Below are 14,846 nucleotides of genomic sequence, written 5' to 3' on the forward strand. Positions count from 1 at the left end.
GTTGGGCTCCCAGCCCAGGGAGGAGACAGAGCCACCAGCCCCATCCCACACCAGGGCAGGCCATGCAAGCAGGATGCCAGTGGCCAGAGGAGTGCAGCCCAGACCCTGAGCCCCAGGCCCTGACATCATCCCAGATTGGGGATGGGGGTGGGTGAAGGCCCTAGTGGGAATTACTCCTCCTCTGCCATCTGTCTCAGCACATCAAACAAGGGCTCATCAGGCCTTTTCACCTCTGCTTATTAACTCGCCTGAGCGCCAGCGAGTGGAAAATGGGAGGGAACCAGGGAGTGAGAGCCTTGTCATTTCTGGAGCACATTGCCCTCTGCGTGGATATTCCTGGAAACCTTCCATGGGGTGTCCTTGGCTGGGGCGGGAAGACTCAGGGCAGGGCAGGGGCTGTTAATTTAGGCTGGCAGTGTGGGTCAAAGAGGGCCCAGTGTTCAGGAGCAGCTGGCCCCTCAGTCCATGTCCTAAGACGGCCTCCATCTCTTCCCAGGAGCTGCAGAGGCTGGCTGAGGACTCAAGCCTGGCAGGCCTACCCATCCCAGATGGACTGTCCAAGGTGAGGGGTGGCGGGCAGCCTGGCCTGGCCCAGATACCAGACCATAAGCTGAGGCCTGGTTCCAGGCCTGCTCCACACTTCTCCATGGGGAACCTGGCCAGCTTCCACCCTGGGCCTCAGTTTCCCCATCTATAAAAAGAAGGGGCTCCTCGGGGCCACCCTCTAGTTCTGCCACTCCAGGTTCCTCTGCGGGTTAACTAATAAAGCTCCAAGGTCCCTCGAGGGAGCCAGACAACCCCACTCATCCTGCCTCCCTCGGCCAGCCTAGGTTAGCTGTCCAGCGCAGCTTGCCGAAGAGATCTCAGCTCTGAGCGGGCTCAGCAGATGCCTACTGATCTAAGGCCTCCGGGAAGGCCCAAGGGAATCGCCACTAAATGGCATGTCATGCCCAGGGAACAGCTTTTCTGTCCCGAGGGCTCTGGGGCTGGCAAGCGGCTGCTGACCTAAACACTCTGTGGCCAGAGGGAATGGAGTTGAAACCCAGAGATCTGACTCAGGGAGCCTGGCAGACAGGACACCAGGGAATGTCCTTCTGATTATCATAGTGTTTTTTTTTTTTCCCCTCCTAGTGTTTATGTTTCATTTTTTTTTTTTGGAAGGGGGAGGTAATTAGATTTGTTTATTTATTTTCAGAGGATTGAACCCAGGGGATTGAACCCAGCACCTCATGCAGGCTAGGCAAGCGTTTTACCACTTGAGCTATACCCTCCCTGCTATCATGGTGTTTTAAGAGCAGGAAGAGCCCTTTCAAATTATTTAAACCCCTGGTTCATTCATGAGAAAACAGCCACACAGCCGGAGAGAGGGACAGGGCTTGCCTAAGTTCCCCCAGTGGGGCTGTGATGCTGTCCACGGCCCTAGCTCATGGCTCTCCCTTTTGCTGGCATCAGTGTGTCCCAGATCGGCCTGATCACAGGGGTTATATGAAGCATCAATTAAAAACTCAGAGCCCTAGGTCCATGTTTGACCCATGGAGTCAGACTCCAGGACAGGGGCCTACGAATAGGCATTTAAACAAGTGCCCCAGGTGGCCTGTGTGGGCACTTTGGGGAAGTGTCATCCTGACAGTTCCCATGGAGAGCTCCAGAGATAACCTGGAAGGCCAGTATCCCTAGAAGAGGGAAGAACCCGGGTACCAGACCTAACAGATGACAACCTCAAGCAGATGCTCCAGTGCTGAGGGGCGGGAGGTGTCTCTCTGAGGGCATCTGTCTGCCGTCAACATGGGCCCCATGAAGCCACTGCTGCATTCCAGCTCCACAGCACCCTTTGCAGGTGGGTGGGCTTCTCCCCACTTACAGATGAGAAAACAGAAGGTACCAGAGACGAAGTAGTTTGCCCACACTCACTCAGTGGATAGGTGGGAGAGCAGGGATTTGAGCCAGCACTGTCTGTCCCTGAAGCGTGTGTCACCCTGTGTCCTTTACCACGCTGAAATTGACACGGGTGGACTCTCGGGTGGTGAGCTCGCCAGCAGCAGAGGTGCGCAAGCAGCTGCTAAAGGAGCCCTGGCAGGCACGGAATGATCTTGATCAACCCTCCTGGAGCTGTGAATGGGGAGAAGCTAAGCTGGCTAAAGGATGCAAGGCTGTTCGTTGTGCTTCATCCATATGTAAAGAAAAACAGTCCAGATTATTCACAAGTTCTAGTTCATCAAGGTTCTCCTGGCTCAGTCTTTGGAGCTGCAGGGCAAGGGTTGCCTGAGAGCCTCGGCTGAGGGCATTTGCTGGGGGTGGAGATGGCAGAGGGGTGCAGGGGGTTGGCTCCCCAGGCGGTGACAAGAGTGGGGCAGGGGTGGCAGGGGTGGGGAGTCTGGGTGAGGGCAGGGCTGAGGGATCTCACTAGGGGCCACCCAATGAGGGCTGTCACATACTAGACTGTCCAGTGTGGGCCAGACCGAGGGGGCACTGCAGGAGCATTCCATGGAGGTTATGAAGCAGAGATGCTCCCACGGGCTCTGAAAGAGGCCCCCAAAGATGCCTCAGGGAAGCAGCGGAGGGTCCTAAACAGCTGTGAGGCAAGATGTGCTGCTTCCCAAACCGGAACTGAAGAAGGTTGAGAAGCACTTAACAGGAGAGACAGATGCGAGGGAAAAGCTTCCACACACCCCCCTGCTCTCCATTAACCAGGGTGGGGGGCGGGGGCTGGTGCTCCTTAGTCAGTTCTCGGGGGGGCATATGTGGTCCCCATAACCCGGGGGCTCTGGAAGTTTCCCTGAGCACTGTTCACCCAGCAGCCACGGCAGACCGACACCTATGGGACCACACTGCGGTTACCCCTCCTTCCTCTGCCTGCACCGGCCACAGCCCAGATCTGACACATCTGACAGGTAGGCCCAATGCTCAAGGAGCCAGGGCTGAAAGGGCCAATGTGCGCCATGCAGGGCATGACACTGTTTCTCACAACCTGCGCACAGCCTCAGAGTCCTGAACACAGCCCGCCCAGCACGTGAAAAACTAGCGTGCCGGAGAAAACCCCTTGCCACCCCCGGGGGAAGCCGAGGGCATGCTGGCCGGGTGCCTGCTGGCTCCCTGCTGCCGTTCAGCGTGTGCGTACCAGGACCCGTGCAGGGTACACAGTTCAGAGTTGCCCTGAGCCTCCCAGGGGTGCACACGCCAGCAGGGAGAGGGCAGGCGGCTGGGTGGAGGAGCAGAGACCAGGACAGGCCAGGGGTGCGTGGGGCTGAGGAGGGGATGGATGGGCCTCGTGGGGTGAGCTCAGCGCACACAACCTCCACAGCGTCTCCGAGGGGGCTCTTGGGCAGGGGCCCCACGGAGGGAATGTGAGCCCAGTACCTGAACTCCTGACCTCCCACCACCATGCTTGAGCGGAGGCAAACAAGAGTGACTGTCAACGAAACGCACAGCAAAGTGCAGCCGGCGGTGCTGCGGGTGACAAAGGGGAAAATCAGCTCTGGAGGGCGGGGGCCTCTGGAGGGGCTGTTCAGCTGTCAGTCTGCTCCTGAGAAGCACCTCATCTCTGGAGGTCCCTCCAGGCGGGCAGGGGCAGGGCCAGGCTCCAGGGAGACAATTCCTTTCTCCTGGTTCCTGCTCCATCCCTGCCCCAGGCATCTCCCCACCCTGAGGGAAACCTCTGGGTTCATGGGGACACACCAGTTGGTCACCTCTGCAATTCAGAATGCGTCCTGGATGATGCAGGAGTGGGTAGAGGACAGGGGCACCCTTCTTTCCTGGGAGGGGCCAGGAGCTCCAACCCCCACCCCCATGTTCTAGGCTGTGTGCTTGAGCCAGGAAGCTGGGGGTGATGGGGGCAGGACTGGCCCCTATGTGGCACAGCCTGTGAGAGCTGCCCGGCCTGGGGCTGTGTGGGGATCAGTAAGGAAGCCCTGAGAGCACTGGCAACCTCTGTGCGGGGAATGGAACCCTCCACATCATCTCCCCTCTATTCTTACTGAGCTTTGGTGGCCTGGGTACTCGCCACAGGCCCGCTGGCCTTGATACACCTTTCCAACCAGCACAGTGTGCCCGTTTCTTTATTCTGAACAGCAGGATGGCAGCAGCCTTGCCTACAGAGAGCACACTCGCTCTGCCAACTTTCATCTGCAAGGCTGCCTTCCCCAGCCTCAGTCTCCCCCTCTGCAAATGAGGAAACCAGGCCTGCCAAGGCTGCGCAGTCCCATGCGACAGCCAAGAAGCACACGTGGCAACTAAACACCGGAGCCTGCGATGTGGTGTCCGTGTTTGACACACAGCAGGTTTCGCAGGCTTCAGTAGGAGAAAAGACTGTAAAACATCCAGTGTGTTATCATTCCAACACGTGATGAATACAAAATAAAAGATGATGTGGCGGGCAGTCTGCTGAGCACTCTGAAGGGCATCAGAGCGTGCAGGAGAGGGTTTTGGATTTAGGAGTTCAGGGAAGAAATGACGAGAGCCTCAGAGGCATGGAAGTCATGGGGACCGGAGGGGGATGAGGCTGTGTCCAACCTCGAGGAGGAAGCACGGCTTGAGGAAGCTCCAGAAGGTTCGAGCCATGTGGCCACAGGGCAGAGGGCTTTTGAGGCAGGAGGAGGTGCAGGAGAAAGCAGCAGCAGTGGGGACATGTGACAACGATGGGGAGGGGGTGGCGTGGTGGGGCTGCGGCTCAGAACACCAGCAGATGACCAGTGCGTGATGTGGCCATGAAGGAGGCTGGGGCCAGATGGTGGCAGCCTCAAATGCCCGGCTGAGTAGGGTGGGCACACAGCAGGCACCTGCAGGAAGACTGGCTGGCCAGGGGTGGGGACTGAGGGAGCTCCCAAGGGCAGCCAGGTGAATGAGGGCGTCTGGCCACCAGGGTCCATGGCCCACCTCACAGACCACTGAGACCCTCCAGGCCCACAGTTCTCTGGGAGCCCACCCTCTGGCTCTTTCTCCCCTTGGGAAAGGACAACTTATTTATTCATGAGCATATACCCGCTCCCACCAGGCAGCCAGCTCCAGGACACCTCACTTCTAATTATAGCAGGAATTTCATTAGTGCTGGAGGGAAACGCCTGGTTTCCAACCGCCTCTGGTAGTGGACGCAGGCCCCCTCTCGCCCCCCTGCTCGAGACTGTGGCCAGCAGCCCACACGCCCAGGACAGCACAGAGGGGCAGCCATGGGGGCAGGTCTCTGAGCTGGGAGACCAGGCTCCATCCTGAGGGGCTGGCAGCAGATCTGTAGGGATGGGACGGTGCCCACCACACACAGCGCACACCTCCAAGTGGCTGGATTGTGGGGGTGCTGCCTTGGACATCTCCAAAAAGCAGGGAGGGAGGGAGCTGTGTGTTGCCAGAGTTGGGCAAACAGGGGAAAGGCGGCAGGCTGGGAGGTCTCAGTTCTAGGGAGTCCTGGGATGACGGAGGTGATGACACAGAGCTGAGAAGGAGGCAGAGTAGGGCTGCTGATGTGAGAAGAGAGGGCTGGGCAGGAGAGAGGCGCCCACACAGACAGAACCAGACAGAAAGAGACAAAGACACGGAGGGGAAAGCAGACACATACACGCACACACACACACACACACACACACACGAGCTGGGATTTGGAGACCAAGGAGAGAAGTAAAGAAACAACTAGGGCCAAGTTAGCCAGGCTGCTCAGAGGACTCCCCAGGCAGACCCACCTCCCCAGGGGGGCCCAGTTGGGCCCACCCACTCGTCACCCTAGACTCAGACTAGGCTGAGTCTGGAACAGGAGGCATGGACCTCCAAGAGCTGTCTCTTTCCATGACCAAGGGCAGCTGCTGGGATGTCCAGCTGGGGAACAAGGTGTGCTTCCCTCCAGGGTCCCTCGGGAGCCCACCTTTCCCCCACCACTACCCCTCAGTCAGCTGCCATGGTCAGCAGGGTCCATCTGGCCAGTCTGAATGTGAGGCCGGAGCCAAGCCTCATGTATGGGGTTGGCCTGAGGTGCCAGTGTCTTTCCAGGAGCTGCACATGCAGGTGGGGGCACTCACACAGGCGTGGGCACTCTCCTTTCTTGTGCACTCACATATACACACTTCGCGGCCTCCTGTGCCAGCCTAGATAATCACACATATATCCTCACACTTGTTCATGGCCATGTACCAGCACTTGTGTGTGCACACTCACACCTGCACACTCTCCTTCCCTCCAGGGATCAGGCACTAAAGCACCAACAGCCCCCCTTCTCAGTGGCCTCCTCCAGCCTTCTCTGGGGGGCCTCTGGGAAGGAGTTCCAGAGGGGAGGCTGGCTGCGGTCCAGCCTCCCTAGTGTCCATCCTGGAGAACCTCATGCTCGCTCCCAAATTCAGGAATGCTCTGAGCACCTCAATCTGCTGCCTGGTGCCACGTGCAGACCCAGCCCCTACTTGCCTACTTTTTTAGTGACAAGGAACTCACTACCTCCCCAGAAAGCAGCTTAAATAAAAAAAAAAAATCTCCATAAACAGCTCAGATTCTTGGAAAGTTGAACTTGAGGACATCAGAGAGACAGCATGGTTGCCACTGAGAGGCTCAAGCTCTGTTGTCCAAAGTCTGCCGGTCAAGGCTGTGCTGTCATCATTTGTTTGGAAAGTGACAGAGTTGGCCCATCACCCTGGCTGTCCCTCCGATTTATAACAAAACCAGAGAACAATGTCCTGTCGTCAATACCACCTTCTTGACTGATGGCAGCAAACTGGGATCCAAGAAAATCATTCATTCATTCACTGACTCACTCAACCGATAACATATCACCTGAGCAACCGCCATGTGCTGGGCATTAGGAAGTAGCAGTGAACAAATATGATCATTTAATATTCTTTTCTAGTCTGACACTTGACCTTCACCCATTTTACAGGTGACAAAGCTGAGTCCAGGGAGAGGCAGCGACTTGCTCAGAGCCACACAGGGAGCTAACAGTTAAGGGTAGAGCCTCACACACGCTGCTGCAGGCGCTGACCATCTGCCAGCCCCGGGAAGAAAGGGAGACGGCACGGCCGCCATCCCCACCCCCAGCCGTTTCTAGGACACCGAGGTATTGATTACCACTCTCGCCTCGGAGAGCTTTTCTTTTCTTTTTTCCACCAAGGCTTTCTCTTCTGCCGTTTTTTTTTTTTTTTTTTTTTTTTGAAAGAATAAACTGCAAGTCGCTCCTATGATTAATTACCAGCTGCCTAATGCTCCTCCACTGGCAATTTCTGGAAATGGAATGCGTTACCTTGAAAAACACCCAAAAAGAGAACCCACCATGAAGGAGAATTTCAAAGGTTACCTCACAAGTAGCAAGGGGTTCCCCCAGATTTATCGAGCTGCCAGCAGGCCTACCAGGGAGGGGCAGGCCACCAGCCTTTGGGGGCCACCCGCTGGCTCCTGAGGGCAGCCAGGCTTGGAGGGGTCTTTCCTGAGCACCTGCCTTGAGCCTGCCCCATGGCCCCGCCTGCGGTCTCTAAGGCATCGTGTGCTGCTTAATTCCAAGGTCCCTCTCCTGGTTCAAATCCCCACTCCGCCACTTACAGCTCTGTGGGTTTCTTAACCACTCTGAGCCTCTGGAGAATGAGGCATTAAACACAGCTCCTCATGGGATTACTGTCGGGAGAAATATGTATTTAAGGAGCGCAGTGCCTGGTACATGGCCGACTCTCACCAAGCTGTAACAGTTATAAGATTCCAGGCTTCTCAGCAACCTCATAACAGCCCTCTCAGCAATGTTGGTATAATTACCCTCATTTTCAGACGAGAACTCTCACAGAAATGAAAGGACTCGCCCAAGGTCACGTAGCTGACAGGGGTAAGCAAGGATTTCCTACAGCAGGAAGGGAGATCAAGGCCTGCTCCCTGCTTCCAGAACCCAGCAGAAGTACAGAGGGTCCCCAGGGCTTGCCTGGCCTTGCATCTGGGAACCTGGGAGCACTGGGGCCTGAGGAGGGATGCTGAGGGCAGCAGGCTCCCTTAGCTGGGCCCCAGGGTCTTGGGGCCAAGGGCTCTGGCCCAAGTCAGCGTTTCCGTGAAGGCCTCTCCTCTCTGGGTTGGGAGCCACAGAGTAAAGAGGGATTAACAAGGTCACCCTCTGGCATAGGGCCAAGTGTCATTAACCCTGAAATGCCACTCTGTGATGAGACACACCGCTGTCCTGGCGGAGGCAAGCCAGGGTGGCTTATCTCAGGACCCTCAGGCTCTAGCTGCTCTCAGGAGCTCCCAGGGGGCCCAAGCCCCCTCATTAGGCTGGACGACCACTTCGGGTCCCTCCTGGCATTGGTGGGTCCTCAGGGAGGAGGGGATGGTGAGTACTGAGGTGTGTGAGATGACATAACCTGAGTGTTTACTGTGTACAAGGTGTGCCAGCACACCTGTGGGGGTGGGAGCTATGATCCCAGTCCCTCTGTTATCGACAGGTAAACCGAGGTACAGAGAAACTGCACAAGGTCATGGTGGACCAGGATCTGAACTCTGGTCAGTGCAGGCACTCTGACCCCAGAGCCCAGAGACTTGTGAATGCTCGAGTGTACACCTCAGTGTGACTGTGGGAGAGAAGGGGGTGGGGCAGTCACAACACCTATCTCAGCCAACAGGCCTCTCTGCTCACCCCGGCCTCCTCCCTTGTGGCTGCCACGCTGCTCAGTGCACGAGGCCCACGTGCCACTGGGTTGTGTGGTATGGACAGGGCTGCTGTGCCAAGGCTGGAGGCACCAAACCTGCCTCTCTCCGTGAGTGCATCCCTCCACTACCCCTGCCCTGGCAGCCACTCTAGAGAAAGGCCAGGCCCAAGAGGCCCCTGGGGGCCCTTTTGGGGGCTGATGAGGTTTCAGTGGGGGTGGGGTTAGGGATGCACCCAATCCTGCCCATGAGGGCCATGCCCCAGTCAAAGGCACAGTGTGCTGGGGCCAGCACCTGTCCCCCACTCAGGACACACCTGCTGCTTCCCCAAGCATTGGGCCCAAGCCACCCTCTCCAGCCCAGCTGCACACCTACCTCAGTGACCCGCGAATCACCAGCGTCTCACGTGCCGGTCAGCAGCTGGCAGCCCCTCTGCCTCACTCCAGTTCCATCCTGCTATAATGAAAGGGGTGGTCAAGGGCCCTGGAACTGACCTGCTGTCACAGACCCCCTGCCCACCTCCTGGCCGTCACTCACCACCCCCCACCCCCAGCCAAATCAATCATCCCCACTTGACAGATGGGGAGTCTGAAAGTTGGAGAGGAAGAGGTGCATAATGCTGAGGGTTCCAACACAAACAGGCCCCGACACCCCACATGTGCCAGTTCCTGGCTATGTGATTGCGCATAAGCTCCTGGCCTCTCCGGCTTTCAGTCTCCTCACCTGCCAAATGTGACCGCAATGATCTCTCCCAGGGTTTCTGGGAGGATCTAAGGACAGACAGAAGCACTCAACATTCATTCATTCACTCAAGAAACCTTCAGCAAATGCCCCGAGCTGTGAACAGGATAGTGTTCCCTGCCCTGTAGGAACTCTGATAATAGGGAAAGAATCAAACAACACATAATTAAAAGTGGTATCTGCCAGAAAGAATGAGTATAGGGGTTACACAGCATAGACTCGAGGTTTAGGTGTGGGGATGGTGTGTCTTAGTGGAAGTAAAGTTGAAGGATGAGTCAGAAACAGGCAGGCTAAGATGCATGGAACAGTGTTCCAGGCACAGGGAACAGTATATGTGAAGACTCCAAGATAGAGAAAAAAGCCTGGCTCAGTGGAAGTCTTGAGAGTTGGTGGTGTGGTGGGTGCAGTGAGGGAGGGAGCAAAGGAGGAGGCATGGGCACCCCAGTCTCCCTGCACCCTCCATGCAGTGGGGGGGCATGATTATCCTTACTGGGTGGGGTCCACCTGTCCAAGCTTCATAATCGGCCACCATGACTCCGCATTCTCTTCCCTACCCGTAGGCCCCCAGGAATCTAGGAGGACTAGGCCCAGGGGCCTGGCATGTGGGCTTCTCTGGAGTCCTGAGTCCTGAGTCCTGCTGCACGGTGGGAGCCACAGAGCCCCGAGTTTGAGTCCCAGATACAAAGGTGCCTTGCTGGGTGGCTCTGGCAATCACCATTGCTCGCTGCGCCTGCACGCCCTCCTCTAACAAATGAGAAACCTGCCTGCAGGGCTGAGCACCTCTCAGAATGAGGTCCATGGCTACAGTGGGAGTGGGCGTGCTAAGTGTGGGCTCCCACACATGCCAGGGGGCTGGTGGAGGCCTCAGACCCAGGCCTCCCTCACTGTGCAGCAGGCAGGGGCTCCCAGGGAGTGAAGTGGGTGCCTCTGGCTTCAATAAGGGGCCTCAGAGCCTGGCATTTGAGAGGTGGGCTCCGTAATACAAATGATCTGGTTCACGTCCCGGTTTCATCCCCTTACCAAGTGTGGCTTTGGGCAAGTTTTTTTTTTAACACTTTATTTTATTTATTTATTTTTTTAAGGGGGGAGATTAGGTTTATTTATTTATTTAATTTGGGAGCGTAATTCGGTTTATTTATTATTTACTTATGTCTTTAATGGAGAAATTTAATGGAATTTATTCATTTATTTAAATGGAGGTACTGGGGATTGAACCCAGGACTTCATGCATGCTAAGCACTCGCTTTACCACTGAACTATACCCTCCCCCAGGCAAGTTTCTTAAACCTCTCTGTGCCTCAGTTTTCTCACCCATGGGCAGAGTTACAGGGATGAGGAGGGGACCTCGCTTAGAGTTGTGCAGACTGCATAAGGTAACACACACAAGTGCCAGACCCGTGGCGAGCTTTCCCACCAAGTCAGCTGAGGCTAAATTACCTTGCAGGAGCTGGTGCTGGGCCCTATGGAGCACTGGGCCACTAAGCCCCAAGCTCCCACAGCCAGGCCTGGCACCCCCACCCCACATGGGGAAGAGAATGTCTGTGCATCCTGACCCTTCGACTCTGGCTGTCCCCAAACTCTGCTCGCCATGGGAACACAAATGGCCCTTGTGTTGACTGATTCTTCTCCCATTCCACAGAGGAGGAAAGTGAGGCCCAGAAAGGGGCAGTACCTGCCCCCATCCTGGGGTCACACAGCAAGTCAGTGGCTGGGGCAGACCTGGAGTCAGCCTCCAGCTTCCCCACCACCCACAGTTCAGGCCTTTCCCAAAAGCAAGCTGGCTGCAGACCCGCTGACAAAGAGAAAATAGTTATTTTGGCAACTGAGACAGAAGCCAGAGCCGGAAAGTCCTTGCTCACTCAGTGAGCATTGTCCAGGCCCCAAGGAATGATGCCCGCCCACCCTACCTCTCAGCGGTGCTCCGACTCTTGGTGCAATGCATGCCTCTCTGCCCCCAGCCACCCTGGTGCTTTGGCATTGGGCTTGTGCAAAGGGGTAAACAGACCAGAGAGGGGAAGAGACCTGCCCAAGGTCACACAGCAAGGGCACTACACAGTGGGGACACCAGGATATGAACTTGAGCCCTGGTTGGGGACTGACCCCCTTCCCCATGAGCTACATTGGACCCCTATCTGGGAAAGAGAGGACCCAGAGGCTCACTTTGACTGAGTCCACACCGGGGGTTCTGCTTGGGGTACTTTTTTTTAGTTCACAGTGAAATGCTGTGAGGTTGAAACTAAACTGGCATCCCCAATTTGCACGAGGCCTAGGGAGGTTCTCTAGCTTCCTAAGGTCACACAGGCAATAAGGAACAGACAGTAAGAATACAGCTGGGACATAAGCAGCCCCACTCAGACTCTGCCCACTACCAGATGACAGCCAGGGGGCCCACACCCTGCCCAGCAGTCAGCACTGGGCAGCCAGGCTCCTCTGTCCTTGTGCTGGGCACCCCTCACATGGGCTGCCTTGTCTGGGGTTGGGGTGGGGGAGCTCAGGCCCAGGTGGGGCTGTGAACACAGAGGTGATACCGTCCACCCCTACCCTCGGCCCCTTGGGTGCCCTTAGGTGAGCCTGACAGCCTGTAGGGGTTTGGTCACTTGGTGAGACCAGGGAGAGGTGTCCTTTGCCTGCTCCCAGCCTGACGAGACACAACCATGAAGAACACAGATCCATGCAAGTGTTACCTGCTTAAAAGGCACTCAGTGCTACAGAGCAGTGCACAGCCTGAGAGCCAGGGCCAAGTGGGGTGGTGGCACCCGCCCAGTCTCCCCAAGGGATGAGTACCCCACTGCCCGGGGTGGGTGTCCTCAACTCAGGACTCTCGCTCCAGGATGGGCGGGGACAGAGGCCCTGACCACAGGGCAGCTTCTGGCTGCGAAGGTAGAAAGGGTGGAGCACAGACCACAGGCTGAAACGTGCCTCCACTCTCATCGTGTGCTTGGCGCTCCGGAGAGCGGGAATAGGCACCCACTTTGTAGAGCAGGACACTGAGCTCCGAGGGAGGTTAGGGTTGCCAGGGGTGTCGCAGCTAGAAAGTGGCAAGGCTGAGTCTGAGACTTGGCAGAGGTCACGCAGGGGTTGGGGCTGTCCCAGGATCCCGATGGATTCTTCCCATCCCCTCCTCCCCTAGGGATCCCCCGGGAGGAAGGACCTGGGTATGGGTTTGGGTGGAGGCACTGGGCCAAGCTGACTGGGGCTGGGGCTGGCCCAGAGAGATGCAGGGCCGACTAGGGATTCCTGGAGGACAGAGGTGCCCATGCCACAAGACATCCAGCATGTGGGGCACCGTGACGGCTCTGCAACCATGGCTCTAGGCCTGAGGCTAAGTGACTGGCTGTTCTCTAAGCAGCCAGGGGTTAGAAGCCCACATTCTGGGTTTGAGCCCTGTCCTCAGTGATAAGGTCGAGGGCAAGGGTGGGTAGAGCTGGGTGTGAATCCTTGCTTTGCGCTTTAATGCTGGGTGACCTTGAGCAAGTCACTTGGCGTCTCTGAGCCCCCATCTTTCTAAACAGGGACTGATTGCCCCTCCAGCTACTCACTCACAAGGAGAGATTTCAGGATGAACCTGCAGAGCTTGACATTGGCCAGAGCACCAACCTACCCACAGGCCACTGGAACAATGGGTCAGACTGGCCCAGTGTGGTCTGCAGGGCAGGAGACCACACCGATGGTGCTGCTGAGCCAAAGTTCAGGGCTCTTGCCACCTGCTGCTAATCACACAAAGCACCTCTCTTGCTCTGGTGGCTGTGAGGGCTTAACCGGGCACAGGTATGTAGATCCAAGTGCCACACAGGAAGGAACAGGTCAGTGAATGGTGACGTTAAAGTTTGGGAGAAGGGGTAATTACTCAAGGTCATGAGTGGCCAAGTGGGGACCAGAACACGGTTACGTGGGCAGCCACCCACACTGGGTCCAACCTGCTGCTCCGCTGAATGAACTGATTGACCTGAACCAGCTCCCGTGGGGCTGACCCTCATCACCTGAGCTGGACCAGGTGGCTCTTCCTACCCCCATTTTGTAGATGGGCCGACAGCTGCTGGTTCTGTGGGCCAGGGGCCCTGTCTCTGGCCTCGTACAGGGAGGGGGTCTCAGTCCCAGCTCCCAGGCTCCCTGGGGAGACATGGGTTCCTCTGCCTCAAAGACCCATCCAGAGAAGCATCCCCTTACATGACCCTGGGAATAGGCCCCGCGCGTCCTCCCCTGGCGGCCAGTGCTGGCTCCAGGAGCAGGGCAAATATTTACCCTGATGGTTATCCAAACCGGCAGCCGCCCCGCCCCCCACATTCCTGGAATACATGTTCCCTGACCTCACCAAGCTGGGATGAGGGGTGGCAAGGGGAATCCAGACACAGGGAAGAGCCAGACCCAGGGTCCTGGACCTAGGTTCTGCCAGCCAGGAGGAAAAAGTTCAGCTACAAGTTGTCTCTCTAGCCACTCACACACTAGGGAGGCCTCAGGTTGATCTTTTAGAGCAGGACATTGGCCAGAGCACCGACCTACCCACAGGCCACTAGGGTAGCAGGTTGGATCACCTCCGTGTGGTGTGTTGGGCAGGGGGCTACATTAATTCCACCTCTGGGCCTGCAGTTCAGTGCTGTCGCCAGGCCTCAGCTCCTTACACCTGCTGCCAATCACACACACACACACACACACACACACACACACAAACACAAACACACACACACACATGCCCACTGTGCTCAAGGAGTGAGTGATTCAGCCTGCCACAAACACGTCACATTCTTTGGCCTGCCAAGGCCCTTCCTCAACAAGCTCTGAAGCTCTCACTGCCTCATCCATCCTCAGCACAATCCTATCACCAGGGAGCTGTAAGGTCCAGTTTATGGATGAAGAAACAGCCCAGTAGACACCAGCGGTCAAGCAGCTGAACGTGACAGGACGTCGCTGTCTGACCCCAAACCACACCTTCAACAGCTCTGCAGTCCCAGCTCTGCCCATTGGAACCGACTCCATCCTTCGATGCCCACAAGGACCACCTCCACCATGCTGCCTTCCCTGATAGTCTCCCCCAGGTGAGCGTTCCCTGCTGTGAATTCTGGACATCTGGATGGTGTTTCTTCCTTTCTCCCTGCATAATTAAAATTGGGTACCCAGTTATCTCCAGCTGTGGGACCCTTGTTCTCACTCCAGGCACAGCAGGGTAGAGCCCAGAGGCTCCTGAAGTCCTGAGGAGACCTGAAATCCTGAGTCTTTTCACCAAAGAACAGTAGCTGCGGTTGGTTTCAAGGAACGGTTAAGAAAGTAGACCTAGGAAGCTGGTTGTTTGGGGTCCAGGGGAACTCCTGGCCAGGGCTGCCTGAGAATGACGAACTATTCTTAGTTCAAGTGAAGTCTGCCTTCACTTCCTCTGAGAAGGTTTCGAGCTGTTCTGACAGCCTGCTGACACCCAGGCCCCGGGAAGCCCAGCGCGTCTGGCCCGACTCTGCTCTGCAGACCCTCGCTGAGTGCCCCTTGGCTTCCCACCTCCCCTCTCCTGCATGGAATCTTCACAAGCGACGGGGGCA

At 56.7% G+C, this 14,846-nt stretch overlaps 1 protein-coding gene across 5 annotated transcripts in view; it reads right to left on the reverse strand.

Moving 5' to 3' along the window:
* The window catches only part of ZMIZ1 (zinc finger MIZ-type containing 1), a 229,032-nt gene that overhangs the window by 132,109 nt on the left and 82,077 nt on the right, over nt 1-14,846 (reverse strand). For 3 of the 5 annotated variants that reach the window (XM_064487996.1, XM_064487993.1, XM_031461062.2), the window contains exon 4: nt 8,956-9,036. The exons of 1 other annotated variant lie outside the window; for it this stretch is intronic. The gene's annotated coding sequence lies outside the window, so the exon portion shown is untranslated. The remainder of the gene's footprint in view (nt 1-8,955; nt 9,037-14,846) is intronic. One more of the 5 variants, XM_064487994.1, reaches the window with a different exon arrangement.

Source organism: Camelus dromedarius, chromosome 8, assembly GCF_036321535.1.
Source record: "Camelus dromedarius isolate mCamDro1 chromosome 8, mCamDro1.pat, whole genome shotgun sequence".
Taxonomy (NCBI): domain Eukaryota; kingdom Metazoa; phylum Chordata; class Mammalia; order Artiodactyla; family Camelidae; genus Camelus; species Camelus dromedarius.